We start from the raw sequence: 22,814 nt of genomic DNA on the forward strand, positions 1-22,814 counted from the left end.
AACATACGATTGTTTTGATGAAATAACCGATTCCAGGGACCAAAACTCGACCCTCCCCATTGCTAACAAAACTCGACCTTCTCCCCTGCTAATAACCCTCCCCCATGCTAACAAAATTCCCCCTGCTAACAAACACGACCCCCCTGCTAACAAAACTCCCCCCCTGCTAACAAAACTTGACCCTACTCCCTGCTGACAAAACTCGGCGAGTACAAAACGGTGATTGCCACAGGTTTTAAAAATAAATGAAAACAGGAATACTAATGAATTCATCGTTTTGTGAAAAGCCCGAGAATGGAGCCCAGTTTCACTTTTTACATACCTCTCAGCAACGACCCTGGCGAAAGATAATATTTGTTTATGTCTGTATAAGCGGGTCTAATCCCATAATGCCTGCATGTTTCAATCCCTTACCGACAGTCCCTCTATACTGCTTTAAGAATTTCGTCAAATAATTTATACTTGGGATAATCTGGCTCTTGGAAAGTGAATAAATATTAATGGTAATGATATCTTTCGCCAGGGTCGTTGATCAAATTTCTAAGGTAAATCGAAATTCTCCAAAGTCCTCGAATGCGGTTGGTCTTTTCACCACACACTTGTCACAATATATTTTCAGCATTTCTAAGGATAATCTAGCTCTCGGAAATGGAATAAAAATTAATAACGTATTTAAAAGAACCTATTTTCTACGGTCCATTGCAATTTTTTCACAGTCCTCGAATGCTGCTGTCCTTTTCATCACACCGTTACCAGCTTTCACAATCTATTTTCAGCATTATGCAGTTGAGGCAACAAGTGTCTACTTAATTTGCCAGGATGCTGGAGCTGTGAGTGACTCGAGGAAGAGTGTGAGGTCTTCAACACCAGCGCTCAGAGGCTGGCTGGAGCCTTGAGTAACTGGAGAGTGGGCGGTCTTTAGAGCGGCGCTCAGAGGCTGGCTGGAGCCTTCAATGATTCGAGTGAGAGCAGTCTTTAGAGCGGCGCTCGGAAGTTACGGGACCCTGAGTGACTATGAAGGTTGTGAGGTCTTTACACCAGAGCTCGGAAGATGTTGGACTCGAGAGTGGCTTATGGAAAGGTGTGAGATCCACAAGCGAACTGCTTATTGACATCAATGCATTAATTTTAAGTACCTCAGAAATGCTGTTAATGGTGCTGGAAAAATTGTACACTGATGAATGACACAATGAAACTCATATACAGTGAAAAGCCTGATAAATCGTTGAAATCCTTACCATTATAATTCGATCTTCAAAAGTTGAATACGTTGCTGATATACGCTGTACTCGAAACGTTGTGGAAAAAGACACTTATGTACAGTTCTGGACATTTATTAAAGAAAACGCTTCTTCAGTCCTAAACTGTTCATAAGTATCCTTTTCCACATCTTACTGGTATCACCATATTATTTCTCAATTAAACACCTTAAACGCTGTACATGAAACGTTAAAAAAGATGAAGGAAATACGCTGTGCTTGAAACGTAGAACACGTTAAATGCTGTACTTGAAAGTTTAAGATATAAATCTGCTCGGGTTAAACTAGAGCTGTAAAAGCTGAAGCAGCCACTGATGCTCCCAGGCACGTCCACCAACCACACCCTTCAAGCAATAACTCGAAATTACCTCTAGTTTTATATGCCACTAGATCTTCCAATATATTTTTATTTTTTCATAAAAATTTAGTAACAATTATAAAAATCATAATTCAATAAAATAATAATAATAATAATAATAATAATAATAATAATAATAATAATAATAAGTGTAAGAGTTGTTCGGATTTTTAACCCGGAGGGTTAGCCACCCAGAATAACCCATGAAAGTCAGTGCGTCATCGAGGATTGTCTGACATATTTCCACTGGGATCCTTCAATCTTGTCCCCCCAGGATGCGACCCTCATTTCCTACAGATCGGTGAAAAAAAACCCAAGTGCTGACCCCCAGACCAAAATACCAACATGGTGGAAAGGAGAGGCTGAAGTAGTGACCCCTCAGTCCGATGTCACCCACACACACCGCAAGAGATGAGAACGGAGATTTCTGGAGGCCAAGTAAACAAACTTCTTCATGAGAACACGCAAAGCGTTCATAGTAATTTTATTCATGAAAATTCGAAGTGTGGCCTTCCCTGCATTACCATATGCGTTATCACGTGTGTTTCCGTCTTATACCTTGCAAAGGTTTTCTTTAAGATCGCTAAACTTCGTACGCGATATTTTCTGTGTCGAGTGTTAGTTGAATACAACGGTAGGTAGGTTGGTAGACGACAACCATCTAAGAGGGCTTGACTATTCTGGCATATGAGTGTGAAATGGAAGCCTATTGACAGTTGGATAGTAGACAGCAACTATCCCAGGAGGTCTGACCATTCTGGTATGAAGTGTGAAATGGAACTCTGGTAAACGTTTGAACAACGTTTCAGTCCGTCCTGAATCATAGCTAATTTGCAAGCGAAAGAGTGAGAGAGAGAAATGGAAGGAAGCCAGAAGACTGAGAGACACAATAATGACTAGAATTTGGTACAGATCCTCTCACCAATTATCCTTGGTAATGTGTTCCAATGGCCCTGAGAGTCCTTATGTGGGAAACATGCAACTCTTATCACCTATCTGGGAGCATATATACACTGTTGGCAGCCTTCCTCATAGCTTTGATGTTGATGAAGGCCTCTTGATGTTGATGAAGGCCTCTTGATGTTGATGAAGGCCTCTTGATGTTGATGAAGGCCTCTTGATGTTGATGAAGGCCTCTTGATTAAAAGAAAATGAAACTACCATTCTCTTCCCGATGAAAACTTGTTTACCTCCTCTTCCAGCGGCGTTGTATTACTCCATAATGAAGTGCTAAATCCGTAGAATACAATAATAAAAAAAGAGTAAGGTTTAAAATGATATTACTCGCTGCCCCTAGCGGTAGTGTGTCTATATTACCCAAAATAAATATTGTTAGCTTATGTGACCCTTAAATATCTTTGCCGATGCGTGTAATACATGATATATAGTCCTTTGGATCTCAGAAAAGGAATGCAAAGTTACCTTTCTTACCTCTGAAGTAAGTGTAATATAACGGCAGTTTGCACTGCAATTCATAGTTAATTGGACACTTCAAGGATGTCAGTAAGAAAACGCGATAGGCTTTTGTAACACAGTAAAGAGGTACTCATGTAACTCTGCTCTTGTAATACATAGTAAAGAGATTAAAGAGATATTTGGCTCTTGGAACACAGTATATACAGGTAGATACTTTGCATTGCAGTACATAGTATATAGATACTTCTGCTATTGTAATACACAATAAATATATCCTAGGCTTTTGTAACACACAGTAAATAGATGCTCGGCTCTTGTAACACAGTAAATAGGTACACAGCTCTTGTAACAAAGAAAATAGATGCTCGGCTCTTGCAACGCAGTAACGATATTCTGTGTTTTCGACACAATAAAAAGAGTTGGCCGATGGCACTACACAGTATTAAATTAACAGACCAAGCAAGAGAATTTGCTTTTGACGTCCCTTGACATACTAAACAGTTGGTATATAACTGCAATACACTGGTTGATGACCGGCTTTAACTGGGATAAGGACAGACACCGGAGATTCTGTCCACTGACATTCTTCATTAGTGAAGACTAGATGAAGGCTTCACCCTTTACTAATGAAACCTTACCTGGAGGACAAATAGCAAAGGACTTGGAGCCCAACACTGAGGCTATCTGCTTAGAACTAACTACTACTATCTAGATAAAGTCCTATCGCTTATTATTTAGAAGACGATACATGTATAAGGGATTTTATGGGAAAAACAGCAGAAAATCTGGAACGCCCCATCGAAGATATCTGTCTATGGCTATCTAGATTAATTAAAGTGTATATGGGAGCACATGGACTTTGAAGTCCATACGGAGGCTATCTGCTGAGAATAATCTACTACCTAGATTAAGGGTTATCACGTGTAATCTATGTGTATGAGGAAAGAAAATCAGAAGGCTCTACTAACAACACGGTGGATCCAACTCGGGTGCTACAGAAAATATTAAAGAAAAGAAACACATTCAAATGGATTTGGTTTTCGAAGCCACTGTGTAAAATATATAATAATTAAAAAGCACAAAATTGTACAGCATTTCGGGCAAATTTCTGCAACGTTTCGGTCTGTGTAGGGTATTATTACTTCATATAGAGCGAAACGTTGTTCTATAACGTGTATTTTTGTTTTTCATCAGAGTAGCATTAACAGCGTGTGTTGATGCTAATAATGTGACTTCTCTGGCATCAAGACACCTCTCATGGAGGGTGTTGATGATACCAATAATGTGACTTCACCGGCATCAATGAACCTCTCATGGAGGGTGTTGATGTTGCTAATAATGTGACTTCACCGGCATCAAAACACCTCTCATGGAGGGTGTTGATGTTACTAATAATGTGACTTCACCGGCATCAAAACACCTCTCATGGAGGGTGTTGATGTTACTAATAATGTGACTTCACCGGCATCAAGACACCTCTCATGGAGGGTGTTGATGATACTAATAATGTGACTTCACCGGCATCAAGACACTTCTCATGGATGGTGTTGATGTTACTAATAATGTGACTTCACCGGGATCAAGACACCTCTCATGGAGGGTGTTGATGATACCAATAATGTGACTTCACCGGGATCAAGACACCTCTCATGGAGGGTGCTGATGATACCAATAATGTGACTTCATCGGGATCAAGACACCTCTCATGGAGGGTGTTGATGATACCAATAATGTGACTTCACCGGGATCAAGACACCTCTCACGGAGGGTGTGAAGGCTTACTCAGCCCTGTAACAACTTCAGACAGTATTACTAAGGCTGGCTCCTCCTCAGGAAAATTAATGAATAGAAAAAGAAATAATAATTCACAAAGATAAACCCTTTATTATTTATTAAAGCAAACATAAAACAATAAAACATGAAAGGTATATCCTATTTGAAAGAAAAACGAAAAATGAAATGAATAAAATAACAATTGAACTCAACGCTAATATATATAGGGGTGTCTGGTGTTGGTGACACTGAGTGTTGTTGAAATCGTAGCAGTTGCTGACGATGGAAGGGGGGGGCCGCAGGTGTTGGTTACAACCCACCGGTTCGTTCTTCACAGTATAGCCGCGAGTATTCTATCCCGATGACAGGAAAGCAGGTTCTTTACCGCTGCAATGATGAGGGGTTACGTCCTGCAATTTCATACAGGTGCACAGGTAATTAAATCCAAGAAGGGGAAGTCTCAGGACGTTAGTCCATCTCCATCAATTTTACTCGCTGATTGGCAGGTGACCCTCTCCGTCATCCAAGCTGGAAAGATAAGACAGGTTACCCACTGCTTAAGAAATCACTCTCCATGATAGGTACAATACCTAAAAGATGTGGTGATTATTACAACAGTCAACTTAGAGCAAGACTGAAAGGACTAAGTTTATTATTGGTCAAATGTGAAGCTTTCAACCAATAAATCCACTAGAATACAAGGCAGGCATGTACTTACAGTAGTGCTGGGAGCTGTGAGTCTAGTGATTACTGTTTGGACCGGAGCCCCACACGTCACCTTTCGGGGGGGGGGAAGGAGGAGGGGAAGGGATAGCGGGAGCTAGACTGACCCTACCTTAACAAGCAGCCGGCAATGAAACTATTGTTACTATATCACTACTCCTATCTATTGAACTTTTCCCTCACAGAGGGTGTTGATGATACCAATAATGTGACTTCACTGGGATCAAGACCTCTCATGGAAGGTATAAATTAACTAAATTCAATCAAATATAACCAAAATGTTGTACTGATAATAAACTGTAGCAAAAAAAATTATACGTCGGAAAACGGACTTTCTAGAGCCAACGAATCATTTCCCGCTTTAAGAAATTCTTCACGCCGGTGAAGGGCTCTTGTTCCACGGAATTAAAACTTAGTATCCCGGGGTATTTCGACCTGGCTTTCATGCCCATACTTTATTTGCATCAAGTTATTGATGTTTCATAATGAAAATTTATTTAGAATAACCTCAGTTATTAAAATATATTGTGCTCAAATTTTTGAAAACTAATGTAATATCTCGTGATTTATTATACCTCTGCGCGTAATGTGTGTGTGATTTATTTTGGGGGTTATTAAACCGTGCTGGGTTTATAAATGAGGGAAGGCAGGGGAGAGAGAGGGACGCTAAGCGAGTTTTGGTTTCGTGCTCACTACTGTACATCACCACAATATTCACCATGAAAATCAGAACTACAGTCACCATCACCACCACAAACACCATCCCTGCTAGTACTCCCACCACCATCACCTCTGCCGTCACCACCACCATCAGCACCACTTAAACGTAAACAAAACTAATACATACCCACATGAGATCACATGAACTTATTTAAATAAATCCAAAACTATCTTAGGTTATCTTACATTTATTAGTATCATTCAAAATCAGTGAAGAAGTTAATCAATAAATTAATCTCGTAATGGTTCAGTCTTTTTATTGTTGACTTATTACAACAATTAATATACATTTTGCTTTTTCGTCTATATAAATTATATTATGCAAAACAACCACTGTCAAAAATAGTGACCTTCCAAACGCTTTCGTGATGTCTCACATTATCAAGGAACTGATGATGTGAGAAATCACGGAAGCGCTGGGAAGTCCACTATTTTTTTCACAATGGCTGTTTTGTATACTGTGATATCACTTGTTTACTGTGATCTTATTGCATAGATTATATTATATAAACCAGTGTGAATCTTTAAGGGCAAGGAGTGGTTAAGATTCAAACTTACTTCCTTCCTTTGATAGCCGTTTGGTGTCTGTTCACTCAGGTTGTTGGCGACGGCGCTGGTAAAAAAAAAAAACAATACCTAATGCGTTTCCCAACCAGCTTGAAATAACTTGGCGAAAACAATGTCTTGCAGGACCTCGTTCTTGGGGATCCTGGTAGTCTATCAGAACACTGTCACTAAGCAGAGTTACGGGAAGCAACAGAGCAGAGACGGCCCACTAAACGGGAGACAGAATCTTGGACACATACGCCTCGGAAAGACGAGATAGGACCAAAGCCTTCCAAAATATGAGAAGCCAAGGAGCCCGGTGAGACACCGTAAAATCCCACAAGAAATTTGACACGTGTAAAGATGTCACATTTCTTGTGGTGAAACAGGAAGGTGGGAGTCAGGACGACCCATCTTCCCTCACCTTATCACTAGCACGTTCATGTGTGTATGTATGTATGTACGTACGTATGTATGTATGTATGTATGTATGTATGTATGTATGTATGTATGTATATGTATGTGTGTGTGTGTGTGTGTGTGTGTGTGTGTTACGATATATCGCTAGATCCAAATACATATACGAGTGCTAATCGGAGTGGGTGTATTACATATACATAAATATACATACATATTGTTCCTACACAAACATGTTAAAGAGTAAATATCAAAATAGTATACAATACCGACAGGTTGGTAATTAACACACACATATGCAACAGTAAGGTATCTTTATTTCGAAACGTTTCGTCTGCACAATAGGCTTCTCTGTACTCGACTGAAAAAGCCTACTGTGTAGGCGAAACGTTTCATAAAGATATCTAATTGTCGCAGATGTGTCTTACTTGCCAGCATGTATAAGAGTACCTTCAGCAGGAGCTGCCAGTACTATCAGGGCAGGTGCTGGTGTCCGCTGCAGTTATGACAAGTGAGGCTGCTCGCCTCCCTCTGATCATAATGAACTATCAGAGGAATTATGTTGTCGATCATAAATAGCTTCTCCTTCATCCCCTGAAGTGCAACATTGATCCTTAATTAACATTATGCACGTAGGTTGCATTATGTCAGTGCTGGCGCCCCTCTGCAACAAGCACACGGAGTTAAGCATGATTACGTTAATGCGTTGCGACTCTAGTGATTATATATACGGCAAGTGTGCAGATTGGTCCATTGATATTTTGTATATTTAGTTTTCTCTGTCTCAAGCTGTGATCAATATTTTTCTTAATATATTAATTTCCTTATAAAACCATAACTTCAAAATACATCGATAATCATGATTTTTATCCTGATTGATTACTTAACGTACATTTTAATTAATGGAAAAATCACCCGAAATCTCAACGTGTCAAGTGAAAAAGCATTGATTTTTCCCGCAATAGTTGTATTTTTCTAAGGGCTTTTAAACGTATTTTTTTTTTTCAGAATTCCGGGTCATTAACTTGGTATTTAAACTTCAAGCTCAGGATGACGTTACATGATGTATGTGTTTAACACAAAATGTGAATTAACGACCCTGGCCCATGGCCGGGTTCCGGGAGTATAAAAACTCTAGAAACTCAAAGATATCAAATGTAACATCATTATTTTGCTACTTCCTGTGGGAGGCTAAACTGGTGAAGGGGAGACTTCATCTTCCACCTGATATCATCGAGGGCACCGTAGGAGGTCCTTCTATATTGCACTTGAAAAAATAGTAGTTTTAATATGTCTTATTGACAGGTTACAGAGCTGTAGCTCAGGGTAAGGTTAAAATTTTAAGGCAGTACCAGAGCCCATTCATGTGCTGCAGATGCCTGCTCACCGTATTGGAGTGCTACTGTGGCGGAGACGTGGACACAACCTTCAGACATTGACACTTAACATCAGAGAGCTTTGCTTTGTGGCTTTGCATGAAGCTTTATTTTTTCCCATCCAAGTTGCCAACATTTTCAGCTATGTCGAAGTATTTTCCTGCTCGTATCCAGCATTTTATTCCCCGTGCCCAGCATTTTCCTCCATGTGACCTACATTCTCCTTCACGAGGCTTGCTTGTATTGTCCTTTATGTAGCCTGCGTTTTTTTTTCAAGAATCCGGCGAAACAGACGCACAATCTATTAGTATTAGCATATTATATATATATATACACACATATATATACAATAAGATCACAGTAAACAGGTGATTTCAGAATATGCAAAACAACCACTCTGAAAGAATAGAGAAATTCCAAGCGCTTTCGTGACTACTCACATTATCAAGGAACTATGAAAGTAAAGCATCCAAGGAAGCTATATAAGGGGTCTGGCCAGCACCTCACTATCAGATCCCACAACGGTTAAACACCTGACGCGCGCCGACTCAACTTGGATAGGTTCTTTGCACAACTCACCCACAAACTATTCTACCCAAGAAAATTTAAAAATTATTTGTCCAGTGTATTATTAAATTCTTCCCAAATTCTATTAATTATAAATGGATCTAATTTATATAAACCAAAGGAAATATTCATATTGTTGTCAAAACTGCTTTTTATGAAACAAGATTCATTTATATTCCTGTCGACCATGGACTTGCTTGATACTACTTTCTCAACTTTTTGAAAATCAATTGGATGGTTAAAATCTCTTACATGAATAAATAGAGCATTGGAATCTTGTCCAGTTCTAATGCTATATTTATGTTGTTTTAATCTTAGTTCGAGATTTTTACCAGTTTGACCGTAATAAACTTTATCACAAATTTTACAAGGAATCTTATAGACACATCCATCAGCATTTTGGGTGGAATTCTTTATCAAAAGTTTTTTTTTACTGTATCAAGATTTTTGAATACAACTTTAATATTAAAAGTCTTAAGAAGAGAAGGCATATCAACCAAGTTTTCATGATAAGGGAGAACCAACATATTTTTAGTTGAATAAGGCTGGTTGTCCCTTTTTGGATTGTAAAAAGTATTTCTAGCAACTTTAAAAGATTTATCAATTACATTTCTTGGGTATTTTAAATCATTACCTATTTCATAAATTTTGGATATTTCCTCATCTATGAACTCAGGACTACAAATTCGTAAAGCTCTCAAAAACATTGATGAGAAAACAGACAGTTTGACTCTATCTTGATGCGAGGAATAATAGTGGACAGAGGAACAGTTATTTGTAGGTTTTCTGTAAATTTTAAATTTGAATTCATTATTACCCTTAATAATTAAAACATCTAGAAAAAGCAATGAGTTATTTTCTTCAAACTCAACAGTAAAGTTTATAGAATGGGCTAAGCTATTTAATTTTCCAAGGAAATGGTGTATATCTACATTTTTGGGCATAAGACACAAAATATCATCAACATATCTGAACCATTTAGCTCTATTAGGGAGGATTGTGTTAAGCAACCTTGTTTCAAAAAATTTCATGTATAGGTTACTAAGAACAGGTGAAAGAGGATTTCCCATTGTCATACCAAACTTCTGAGTGTAAAACTTATCATTAAATGCAAATTTTGCATCAACAATGCAAAGTTTAATAAGTTTAATGATAGTAGGAACTGGCAATGGTAAATCATAGTTAACGAGTTCTTCAGATAAGAAACTTAATAAATCATCAACAGGAACTTTCGTAAACAAGGAAGTAACATCAAAACTAACCATGTTAAAATCATTTAAGTCAGTCAAGGAGCTTAATTTATCAACCAAGTCTATGTTGTTTTTAACATTAAAGTTAGAAATTTTGCCAACAATAGGGCTCAAAATATCAACAAGCCATTTGGATGATTTATATGAAACTGATATATATATATATATATATATATATAATATATCGTTCCCCAAGCATGAATATTGTAAATTCAATGTATATATTGATTCGTGGGTGACGATACAACCGACACACACTAATTCAAGAGGATATTTTCTGTGATGTTCGCAGAGAGAGGAACAGATGCGAAGCCGAAGAATAACAATGCTAATTTTAGGCTATGCAGCTTCAATTTACTGTTACCTGTTTGGAAGAAAATGACGCTGGAAGTGCTATGTACCCCAGCGGTGGTCTGGAAATGGTAGTCCTGCTGAGTGTCCCCAATACTTTGTGCCCTAGTGTTAGATTGTTAGTTACGGTTCACTGCCTCGTTTTTATATTGGTTTTGGTATCTTTTTTTTATTGGTAACTGCTGTTTCTTCAGAGAGAGAACACAGCTGGCTACAACTTCATCCTGTTCTCTGTCTCTTAACATTAAAAAGGCTTTTAAATGAGCTGATGTAGGTAACATCTCTTAGCAGCTTGTAAAAAAGTTAGGAACCCTAAACGTTACCTTGTAGAAATCTGTGCAAAAAGGGGAAAGAGAAAGAGAGAGATAATGTTTTTTATTTGTTTTTACTCAGCATTTTGTTTGTTGTTTCTTCAACACCTGGAAAGTATGTATATACAAGAGAACAGGATACATAAACATAATAAAAACAAATATGACAACAGCAGAAACAGTTTGTACTCTCGACTCATCCTGCGCTTGTAAACAGAAAAGAAATCTTTCTATGTTAAGGTATATTTTTTTCCCGAAAACTTTATGTATAAGAAGTATGCCATGAAGAAGGTACGAGACATTTTATGGGAAGAAAATGAAATTAAGAATACATAGGAAAATGTGATTAATATTACATTAAGAAAATTAAATTCAGACTTAATAGGTAAAATAGAAGAACTAAGAATACCCAGGAAAACTCGTGTCAGAATAAGTAAGAAAGAGGAAGTAAGTACGTGAGAGTGATATTGGGAATTTACAAGAAAACGAAACTAAACAAACAAATTAATTGATCTATGAACGCTTAAGATAATGTGACTGAAAACAACTATTAATGCGTTAATAAAACCAGGTAGGAATTATAACTAAGAATGTGCATGAAAATAAAATTAGAAACACGCAAGAAAAAGGATTTAGAAACACGCAAGAAAAAGGAATCAGAAGCACATAAATCAATTGAGAATTCGGAATCAAATATATTTAAAGAAGCTAGTAAGCGGATGGACGTAGAAAGTAGGATACGTAGAAGCTTTGTAGAAGAAAACGATCACCTCCTGAGTCCATTTCGTAGATCCTTCCCAAAATCGACTCCAGGTGATAAATTTCAGTTTAATTTTAAGGAAAAGACTGAACAAGTAGGTGGGTGGGAACGGTTAGTTTTGAGAAGGACCTTCCGTGTATCGGCCAGTAGGCGTATAACTTCACTAAAGCACCTCAATTACTGAGAAAGCTTGAAGTCTCTTGATCTATACTTCTTAAGAGCGTAGGTGAGAAAGGTAAATCCTTATTTACGCCTGGAAAATCCCAGAAGGACTGGTAACACAAGAACACAAGAACTGGAGGAACACTGCTGCAGTGTTCCTCCATTCTTATGTTCTTGTCTTAACACAGTAGAGTTGTAAAAGGAACTTCTTTCACGGTATAACAGGACGTAAATATAACACTAAGGTTTTTTCCTCTTTTTACCTTTATTTCTTAACTATATATCCACTCTGAGTAGTTACCATATTCTCGATTTATCAGTTGTAAGATGATCAGTCTCACAGCTTTGAAAGGAGGTGGTCAGTTCCTCAACCTCAAAATTACTTATTCTACCGTCTCCGGTGTCATTATTAGCCTGCATTTGACAGAAGAAATCGGCTACGCAGGCGAAATGTTTTGTCAATAAAGTTACCCATAAGTTGCAAGTGTGTCTTATTCATCAAGTTGTCGGTACTAGATACCACTAATAAGAAAATGCTGTAACTCGCATACTGTGTCACATTTACATAGTGTGAAGGCTTATTCAGCCCTGTAACAACTTCAGACAGTATTACCAAGGCTGGCTCCTCCTCAGGAAAATTAATGAATAGAAAAAGAAATAATAATTCACAAAGATAAACACTTTATTATTTATTAAAGCAAACATAAAACAAGGAAACATGAAAGGTATATCCTATTTGAAAGAAAAATGAGAAATGAAATGAAAAAAATAACATTTGAACTCAATGGGGGGGGCGCAGGTGTTGGTGACAACCCACCGGCTCGTTCTTTACAGTCTATAGCCGTGAATAATTAGTCCAGATGACAGGAAAGCAGGTTCATTACCACTGCTATGATGAGGGGTTATGTCCTGCATCTATACATAACAGGTAGATAGATCCAACATGGGACGTCTCAGGACTTTAGTCCGTCTCCATCAATTCTTCTCGTTGGTGGGCAGGTGACCCAATCTGTCATTCCAAGCTGTAAAGAGAGACAGGTTACCCACTGCTCAAGAAATCACTCTCCATGATAAGTGCAATACCTAAAAGGCGTGGTGATTATTAAGACATTTAACATAAAGCAAGACTGAAAGGACTAAGTTTATTATTGGTCAAAAGTGAAGCTTTCAACCAATAAGTCCACTAGAATATGAGCAGGCGTGTACTTACAGTAGTGCTGGGAGTTGTGAGTCGAGTGATTACTGTTTGACCGGAGCCCCACACGTCAACTTTCGGGGGGGGGGAAAGGTGGGGGGATAGTGGGAGCTAGACTTCCCCTACCTTAACAAGTAGCCGGCAGTCAAACTATTGTTACCATATACTTGCTCGATACTCCTACCTGTTGACCCCTCAAGGAAGGCTCCTTGACGCTGGTGAGGGGCTCTTGATCTAGGGAATTGGATCTGTGCTCCAGTTCCCTGAATTAAGCCTGAATGCCTTCCATCCCCCCATAGGCGCTGTATAATCCTACGGGTTTAGTGCTTCCCCCTTGATTATAATAATAATAATAATCCTACCTGTTGAACTTTTCCCTCACACATAGTTGTAGGTATATGCTACTGCTGAAGCACACTGCTGAGCATCACCAGATACCCATATGGGTATCTGGTGATGCTTGGCATCACAATATATACCCGATAGTTCATACCTTCAATTCCCCCGAGGTACACGTCACCCTTAGAATATTAAAAAACAAAACTAAAAAAACTTACATCATCTTCCAGCGAATTTCCCAGGACGTTAACTTTCACAGCCTCGTTAGAAAATACCCGAGATAATTTGGATTTTTAATGCAAGAAGAGAGAAGTGAGGTGAAGAAAGCGGCTAACGAGCACAAAAATGTAGCCAAAAAGGCAGCTATAAGTTTAAAATTAATGGTTGTTAAAATGTTGTTTATAGGTTGTGAAATTAACTGTAATTACCTGTATGACTCCCACTGGGGTCATACAGGTAATCAGGTGTGATCCGAGGATAGGGAAAGTAGCTCCAAGTCCTTGAACCATGAGCCCTTCACCAGCATCTAAAACTCCAAAGTCAATGACTGCTGTTGGATGGTTGATTTACTAGATTTCAACCCTTGTTGACTACACGAGGATAGTTTAGACTGCATATTTACGTGTTCACGCTTCTTGTATAATATACAGACATACATAACTCTTGGTGTACATACTGAGGTACATAACTATCTGTGTATTTACATTGATAGATACACACATCTTGGTGTATATGTGTAGATATTCTAGATATTCTTGGTGTAAATATGTAGATATCCTACACAACTCATGGTGTATACGTACAGAGATGCACAACTCTGAACAGAGATGCGCAGTTCATAGTGTATAATACACTATAATACACTATACACCTCTCAGTGTATATAAACTTGTACTGTTGTAAAATTCAAAATTGAAACAGACTTTGCCCAATGACCATTCGTTTTCACACATATGCTATTACATAACCAAAATAAGAGATTTTATGATCAAATTTAACATCTAAATCTATATGATAATTACGTACATTTAAAGATATGAAAATTAACTAATCGTTTAATATTTTATTACATGCTCAGTAATTACCCACATTGAGATAAAAATTCAGAGAGATTGAATGATCTGTATAATTCGATTCCCTTCTGGGATCCTCTTGAGCAGAGGATCCCAGAAGAGAATCGAAATACAGATCAATCGATCTTCTGAGTTTCTGTCTCCACGTGGGTTATTACTGAGCACTGACACGTGTTCGTTACACTTTAGTTATCCATTTCATGGTATGATGGTGCTTATTATAACTCGCCTCTCTCTTCGGGCACACCTGAACCCAGTAACAGCGAATGTACGGTTCACACACGGAAAGAAGTGGTATAAAATACTGACACGATCGAGAAATGCAGTGTCATGTGATCCTTTATTGACGACGTTTCGCCCCCACACAGTGGGCTTTATTGAACCCAGTATTTTTGGTGGCTTCATAAAGCCCTCTATGTGGGCGATACGTCGTCCATAAAGATTCGCTTTGTACTGCCACGGTTGATAAATGTAAGAATGGTCTTCAGGCACCTTAAACAGGGAATCGTGTAAGACGCTGTGCACCATCTATCAGAAGCAATCTCGAGTATGTAGCGCTGGTCTAGAGCCTGCCCTCCTAATAAGTCACAAACTTCAGAAATTTGCCTTCACGCTGGTTCCCGACTTAAGGAATAAGAACTCAGTGTAAAAGTCAAAGCACAAATCTACATCAGTCAAAATAGAAGAATGTACTAAGACACGCAAGGCATGTGAAAGATACGTAAGGGCATTAATAAAGTGGACAAAGTCAAATTAACATTGGATTTGCACAAAAGGGCATGTATTTCAACACGTTGGTGAGTCGCAGGGACAATAGAGAGTACAGGCCACTATAAGATTTTATGAGAAAATGGCACGAGGGAAATGACGAAGCACTATAATTGACTCCATACACGAATTTTTTTTTTATATTTTTATTTAAAACAACACAATACATTAAATAAATAAAAGAACACATTATCAGTTCTTACTCAAAATTATAAATCCCATTGTCATATACATTACATCCAATGTAACTATGTTAAGTAAGATTACACAAGATAACATAACAATATTCATCATTATTATTATAACCAAGGAAAACCCAAACCTACAATCTGCATTATTTTTTCCACTTTGTTATTTATATATTATTAATCCACATAACCTTCAAACCCTCCTTTACAATACTCATCATTGCCAGTGCCGACACAGCTGACACTTCTACCCCCCCCCCCCCGTATGTACAGTCCCCATTCTAAATATCATACATTAATTTCCCTAATGAATGGCCATTGAAAACAATTTCTACTAAAATAAACCAACCCAGCAGACTTCCAAACAAAAACAGTCAGGGTCATTATAAGACATGTAGGAACGAGTCCTGCAGTCATATATGTATACATATACGCATGCATATACACATACGTGTATGTGCACTTATTCATAAGAAACAACTAAATCATACATAGAAATAAATCGCTAAATGACTTGTCTGCAAATAAACTAAATATTACAATTTATGATAGAACTATACCAAAGACATTGGTTCCCCCAAACACCCTACTCATACACAAAGTTAATGTTACTGATTAACACAATATATAATAGGACCTTCCATACAAAATAAGGGGATATATAAACCCCATCAAATACTTATATATTTTCGTACATAGTGCATAATGTACATATTCAATACAATAATAAAAAAAGAGGTGTATGACAAGGCTAAATCTATCTTCAGATTAAAAATATATAAGACATAACCTCACATTTTACATATAAATATAAACCTCCTATATAAAATGATTCTTATAACAATAAGGGAAAAAACCGAAAATCACATAACTTTTGACTCTGTGATTTTACAAAAATTCATAAGGTCTACATACTCCTACAATAAACTTTACCCACATCAACCACCGTGCAAACCAATCAACCATACCTCACCAGGCTTCCAATCACACCAAGAGGGCGCACCACTGAAGAGACCAACCCCTTGCCTCTCACCCCTTACTCAAACGGAGTAAACGTTCAACAGTAAGTCCACGATATCCCTCCGGAAAACTAATTACCCACCTTCCCCCATATAATTGTTTGTTCCTACATGCTGTCCTATAAAAACTCGCCGCCAGCGCTTTTATCCTAATGTTCCCCTCCACCTCCCTCATCCCCCAAGAAACATACAAGTAATCAACTATTACATATCTGATAGCCCTTCCCACCTCTTTGGGTACCCCTTCCATATCTAACATTAAAGCCCTAAGGGGTGATATCTTTCCCCCCCCCCAATAAAAAGAAAACCCTCTTCAACCACAATCTTACCACCTCCAATGCAGAACAGAAATATACTACATGAAAAGCCGTTTCAACTTCCCCACAAAAAGCGCATGACGCCTCTTTCACAAAACCCATTCGTCTTAGCACCTCTTTCGATGCTAACGTCCCCATAAGAAATCTATATACTAATTCCCTCGCTCTTGCCGGTATTCTTAATTTACTAAATTCCACCCATATCACTCTCCAATCATATGTGGGATACACTGCCATCCCTTGCATTAATTCCTGACGACGGCCCACACCCACTAACCGTTTTACCTTGAGTTTTTTAACATTGCATACCTTTAACATAAACCGCAACATGTCTTCACACTCCACTAAGTCCCTGCCACCCCACCATTTGCGGATATCCCCCATCACCTCCCCCACCCGAAGACCCCTTTCCCCCGCTGCCCGAATATACCTCTGCTTCACATATAGCTCCTTCACCCTAGACCCTAATGCAATCAATCCCAGTCCTCCCTGCCTTACCGCAGTCATTACTACATCTTTGCCCAACCACGCCCTTCCATAGCCCCACACATACCTTAAGACCCTTCTTTGCATTTCCATAATATCCTGACTTCTTAATGGGTAAATTTCCGCCACTCCCCACACCTTACTATAAATCAGCGTATTTACCACCACAACCCTTTGATGCAAGGTTACATCCCCGGCCCTTAGACCCCTCAGCCTACTCAAAGCTCTGTCCATTACCATTTCTGAATTAACCCTCCTGCTCTCCTGTGCATCTGCCAAAAACAAAATCCCACAAATCTTTAGCCTATCTACAGTTATCCAACCAAACTCCTCCCCCAAGGTCCCTCCTACCCAAGCGCCTACCTCCAACAACCGTGATTTCTGCTTATTAACTCTCATCCCAGTAGCATTCCCAAAAATCTCAATTACCCTTCCCACTTTTCTTAAATCTTCAATCTCATTAAGTAAAACAGTTGTATCATCTACATAACCAACAATATTCCCACAATATCCTCCACTCTCCCCCAACCTTCCCATCCCACCATCAACCAGAACATAGAAAGGGTTCTGCATACATGCAAATAGTATTTGGGAGAGTGGACACCCCTGCCTTAAACCCCTTCCCATGCTTACTGAACTACCCAACCTCCCATTTACCTGTACTCTCATTGATGCATTCTCATACAAAGTCCTCACCCATCCAACCACCCTCCCTCCAAAACCCATTCTCACCATACTCTCAATCAAAAATTCCCTATCCACATAATCATAAGCTTTCTCCCAATCCAGACCTAGAATACCTCCCTTATTACTACCCTCAAGGAAATCCCGAATACGACCATGACCTACCCGCATACTCCTCCCCGGGATACCAAACTGTCCCCCATGTATCACCGACCCCATGACCTTCTTCAGTCTATTACCCAAAATTTTCGCAAAAACCTTGTAATCAGCGCACATCAAAGATATTGCACGGTAAGCACTCAACTCTCTACCCCCCCCCCCTTCTTTGGCACCAAAACTATGACACCCATACTTTGCGATATGCCCAACTTCCCACTAGTTAACATATGGTCCAATAGCCTAACAAAACACTGCCTAATACACCCCCAATGTGCTCTATAAAAATCATTTGGTATACCGTCTATCCCTGGTGTTTTCCCGGTACTCATCCCGAAAACTGCCTCTTCCACCTCAACCTCACTTATACCAACCTCCAACCCCACTCTATCCTGCTCACTTAAAACGCTATGGAACCCCCCTTCAAAAAAACCCTCCCAGGAACCCCCCTCCCTCCAACTCCATTTCTCTCTAAACCAACTATCAGCATAGAGACTCATACTTTCCGTATTGGATAGGACTCGACCCACTGGATACCCTCCCACCCCAGGGCTTGTCTCCAATTGTAGAATGGTGGTTACACTCTGTCGGTCCCGAAATTTACGTAAAACATACCCAGACGGTTTATCACCCCACAAAACATCCTCTAACCCCGCCCTAACCCTAATTGCATCAAACCTATCATTGTGTAATTCAGCTATTCTACTCCGCAGTCTGTCCATATCATCCCTCCTACCACCTCCCCCAACATAACAATCTTGCAACTGTCCCTCCAGATAATTTTGCAACCCAAAACGCCACCTCGCCTCCTCTCGTCCCCTAGCCTTAAAAAAATTCGCTATTCCAGGTTTTGCCTGCATTTCCCACCAATCTAACAGATCTATCTCCCTGTTCCTAGCCTCCCAAAAAGGCAACCACCAATCACTGAAAAAAGGCCCCTCCCCCTCCTCCTTAAGAAGCCTTACATTTAATTTCCAGTACCCAGAATAAATACGCACCACTCCATCCCACATCAAATCTGCTATTACCGCTCTGTGATCAGAAAACCCCACATCGAAGGTTTGCACCCTCACAACATCTATACCCTGCTTAATATAAATTCTGTCTAATCGCGCTTCATATCCCCTACGGACGAACGTATGCTCCACTAGGTAACCCCCCCTCCCCACCACATCAACAACCCCAATATCTCGCAATACATCCCTCAGCACACTCAGCACACAACCCGCCCCTCTCGGTTCGACATCACCACTCCTAATCACACAATTCCAATCACCTCCTATTACTGTTATAGCAGGCAAACCTCTCAAGTGATACAGCAATACCTCTCTGACAAAATCTACTTTTACCCTGATATTACTAGTTGCTGGCATGTAAACTCCCACGAAACTAACTCGACTCTCACCCCAGACGCCATCCACCCTCACGATCCTCCCACCCCCCCCCCTCTTCCCAACCGATGACACGCAAGGGGCTGGTCTCCTTTACCGCAACTGCTACCCCACCTTTCAATTGCAAACCACTGGTTACATACATCCGATATCCTTTCACCCTCAACACACTACCAGCCCTGTGATTATGCTCTTGCAAAAAGCATATGTCAACATCAAACCGCCTTAAAAACCACTCCAACCAAACTTTCTTGACCTCAGTCTTAAGTCCATTAACATTAAGCGTGACACATCTGAAAATTACAGAAGGGGCGGCTTTCCCCTATGCCTCTGGGATTTACCCACTGCACTTTTCATATTACGTGTTCCTTTGCCACTCGAGTTTTCCTGTGCAATCACTTCCCCCCTCCCTTTCCCAATTTGCAACTCAGGCACACCTCTACCACTATGTGTCCTCGGCTCCACAACCGCTGCCCATGACTTCTTCCCCGGCCTCTGCCCTGGGGTAATGACCTCATCTATCTCTGATGCCGCAGTTCGTTTCCTAGAACTCACACTTACGCACATATCACCCTCAGACAATTCCTCCTGGTGTACCTCCACGGCCACCACATGCTCCCGCCCAATCTTACTCAAGTCTTCCTCAACAATTTGTTGTCCCTCCAAAGTTCCAGCTTCACATGAACTGAGGACACCTTTTGCACAGGGTTCCTCCTCATCCAAAAAATCCTTGATCACATCTGCCAATAACCCATCCTGGGTTGAAGCTTCCTGGACGAAAGTCTCCTCAGATGTCACCTTCAACTCCCCCGACGCCCCTGGGAGAGTGACACATGTCTCCGCCGCCGCCACCTCCCGGTCGACCTCTTCGCTCCAGAGGTCATTCCTCCGGCCTCCCGAGGCATCAGAGCCAGGCACCAAATTACACGACTGTTGAATCACAATTGGAGTGTCGAGAATTCGAGAAGCCCGCCTCCTAGGACACTGGGCTGCCATGTGCTCATAAGAGCTACATAGACGACATGTTTTCCTTTGCCCAGCATAGTACACATAAACCTGTGTTCTACAACCGATCATCGTAACATAGGATGGTATAGGCCTTGTTAAGGTCATTTTAAGGGTGTAAGAACCTTCCGGCATTCCTTCATATGGACCATCCCTCCACACCCCCATTGTTGCAGAATGCACTGTCCCATAACTTCGAAAATACTCCTGCAGGCCATAAGCCGTAGCCTCGAAGGGTACATTCCGTACCTTCACCCATGTGAAGTACTTAGAGACGTCATGTAACACAACATCCATCGTTGAATTCACACTCATGCGTTGTTCCTGGTAATGCTCGACAATTCTTGTGTAGTAATCGACTCGTAGAAATTTCACAAAGATTCTTGTTAAACCATTAAGGGCGACGCCATACAATTCCTCGTTGGGAATACCATATGTATCCCTGATGATGTTAGGGAGAAGGACGTTCATCGTATCTCCACTTAACGTACCACGAACCAGCTCTATGCAGATAGTATTCACTCTCCGTACTGTATGTTCCGCCATGTTGATATCCCAATGAGCAGCGCACGTCCTCACTACTCAATGGTTGTTGCTGAACTCATACACGAATTTACTAGTATCATAGAGCTCCAGAAGCTTGGAACAGTCTACGCCAACAGACTGAAAAGTATGAAATTAGGCCAGAAGCTAATTTAATCCACGTAGGCACAGCACAGTGTACAGCTTTGTGAAAACACACCCACACACGTTTAAAAAAAAAATCCCGTAAAAAGTGATACCTTCAAACAAAAAAATAAAGTAGAATTCTTTTCCTTAAAGGTGGTGCGACACTAATGGTCCAATACCATTAACGCGAGACCATGAGAGAAAAGGTCAAACTGCGTCATAAACTTAAGTGTTACCAGAAGTTTGGTGGGCCTCAGGCGGAGGGTCTGCAACTGAGCTGTAATTGTGACATAATAAGAGTCGCTTAATCCCAGCAGACGGCACCACGGACACCTGTAAGTGCCACAGTAGCCCCAGGCACCTAGATACAATTTTTTATGGAATTCTAGGAGCAAAATACTTCGCGATAATTAGTTTAACAAGGGGGGGAAATTTAACGAAACTTTTCTGAAAGGGAGAAAAAAATTCTGGGCCATTGTTAAGGAAAAGGTAGTGAACTACCTTAGGTTTATATTACGTATAAATAGCATATAAAATTAGATTTACAGTATATTAGCAGTCAGAACTATAACAAATGTAAAGGGAAACGAATTCATTATCTGGAAACATCGTAATATTTTTTTATGATTTGACTTGTAGATTCATAGGGAGGAAAAACACACTGCGTTATCTCCATTAATTTTCAAAAATTTAAAATTAAGAACTAAACATGCGATAGATGTTTACTGTTGATAAGTTGCTGCAATGACATAGTTCATCAAGGTACACATTAATATTGAGGTATCCACTAGATGAGCTAGGCTACCTAGCAAGACATTCCTTGAACAAATAGCCTACATCTGTTTATGCGAAATGGATGAGTTAGCGACTGCTGTCTCGTCTTAGTTGTATTATAACGAGTTACTGTGGCAATATAGACTCAGTATTTTGATACAACCGTGTGAGACTAACCTTCGTTTGTGGAAGATTTTGAAACTGACGCTGCAGATGTGTACGAGGGATGAATTTGAAAGAAATTCCGTATGTTTTGCCAGGCGTGATTCACTGCGATTTGCCAGGCGTATCACGTGAAAAGTCGCTGTTCATTGACCTTTGCAAAGGTGTATTTTAAGACATGTCATACTAAACCATAATTCAGTAATTAATTGTTCAATAATTATTTTTGCGGAGGTATGGATAGCTTCCTCGTATTTAAAAAAAAATGGGCGAGATCTAACCTGGAGTTATAGGCAATATTAGCCATAAATAGATGAAAATATATCTTACCTGAGCAGTTTCCAGGACCTTAAAAGGAAGATTTCGTGACAATTTATGTGAGGGAAGGAACAGATGTTAGTATAGAAAGTTATTATTGTTATTATATTCGCTGGGAAGTGCATAATACTCCAAGACGATACAGCAGCTGAGGAATCATATATATTATATATATATATACATTACATAATGTCGTGCCGAATAGTTAAAATTGGTCAATTAGCAAGAACTCGTTTAAAATTATGTCGTTTCTAAAATTTTCTCTTATACGTTTAAAGATA

This window comes from Cherax quadricarinatus, chromosome 27 (genome assembly GCF_038502225.1).
Source record: "Cherax quadricarinatus isolate ZL_2023a chromosome 27, ASM3850222v1, whole genome shotgun sequence".
Taxonomy (NCBI): domain Eukaryota; kingdom Metazoa; phylum Arthropoda; class Malacostraca; order Decapoda; family Parastacidae; genus Cherax; species Cherax quadricarinatus.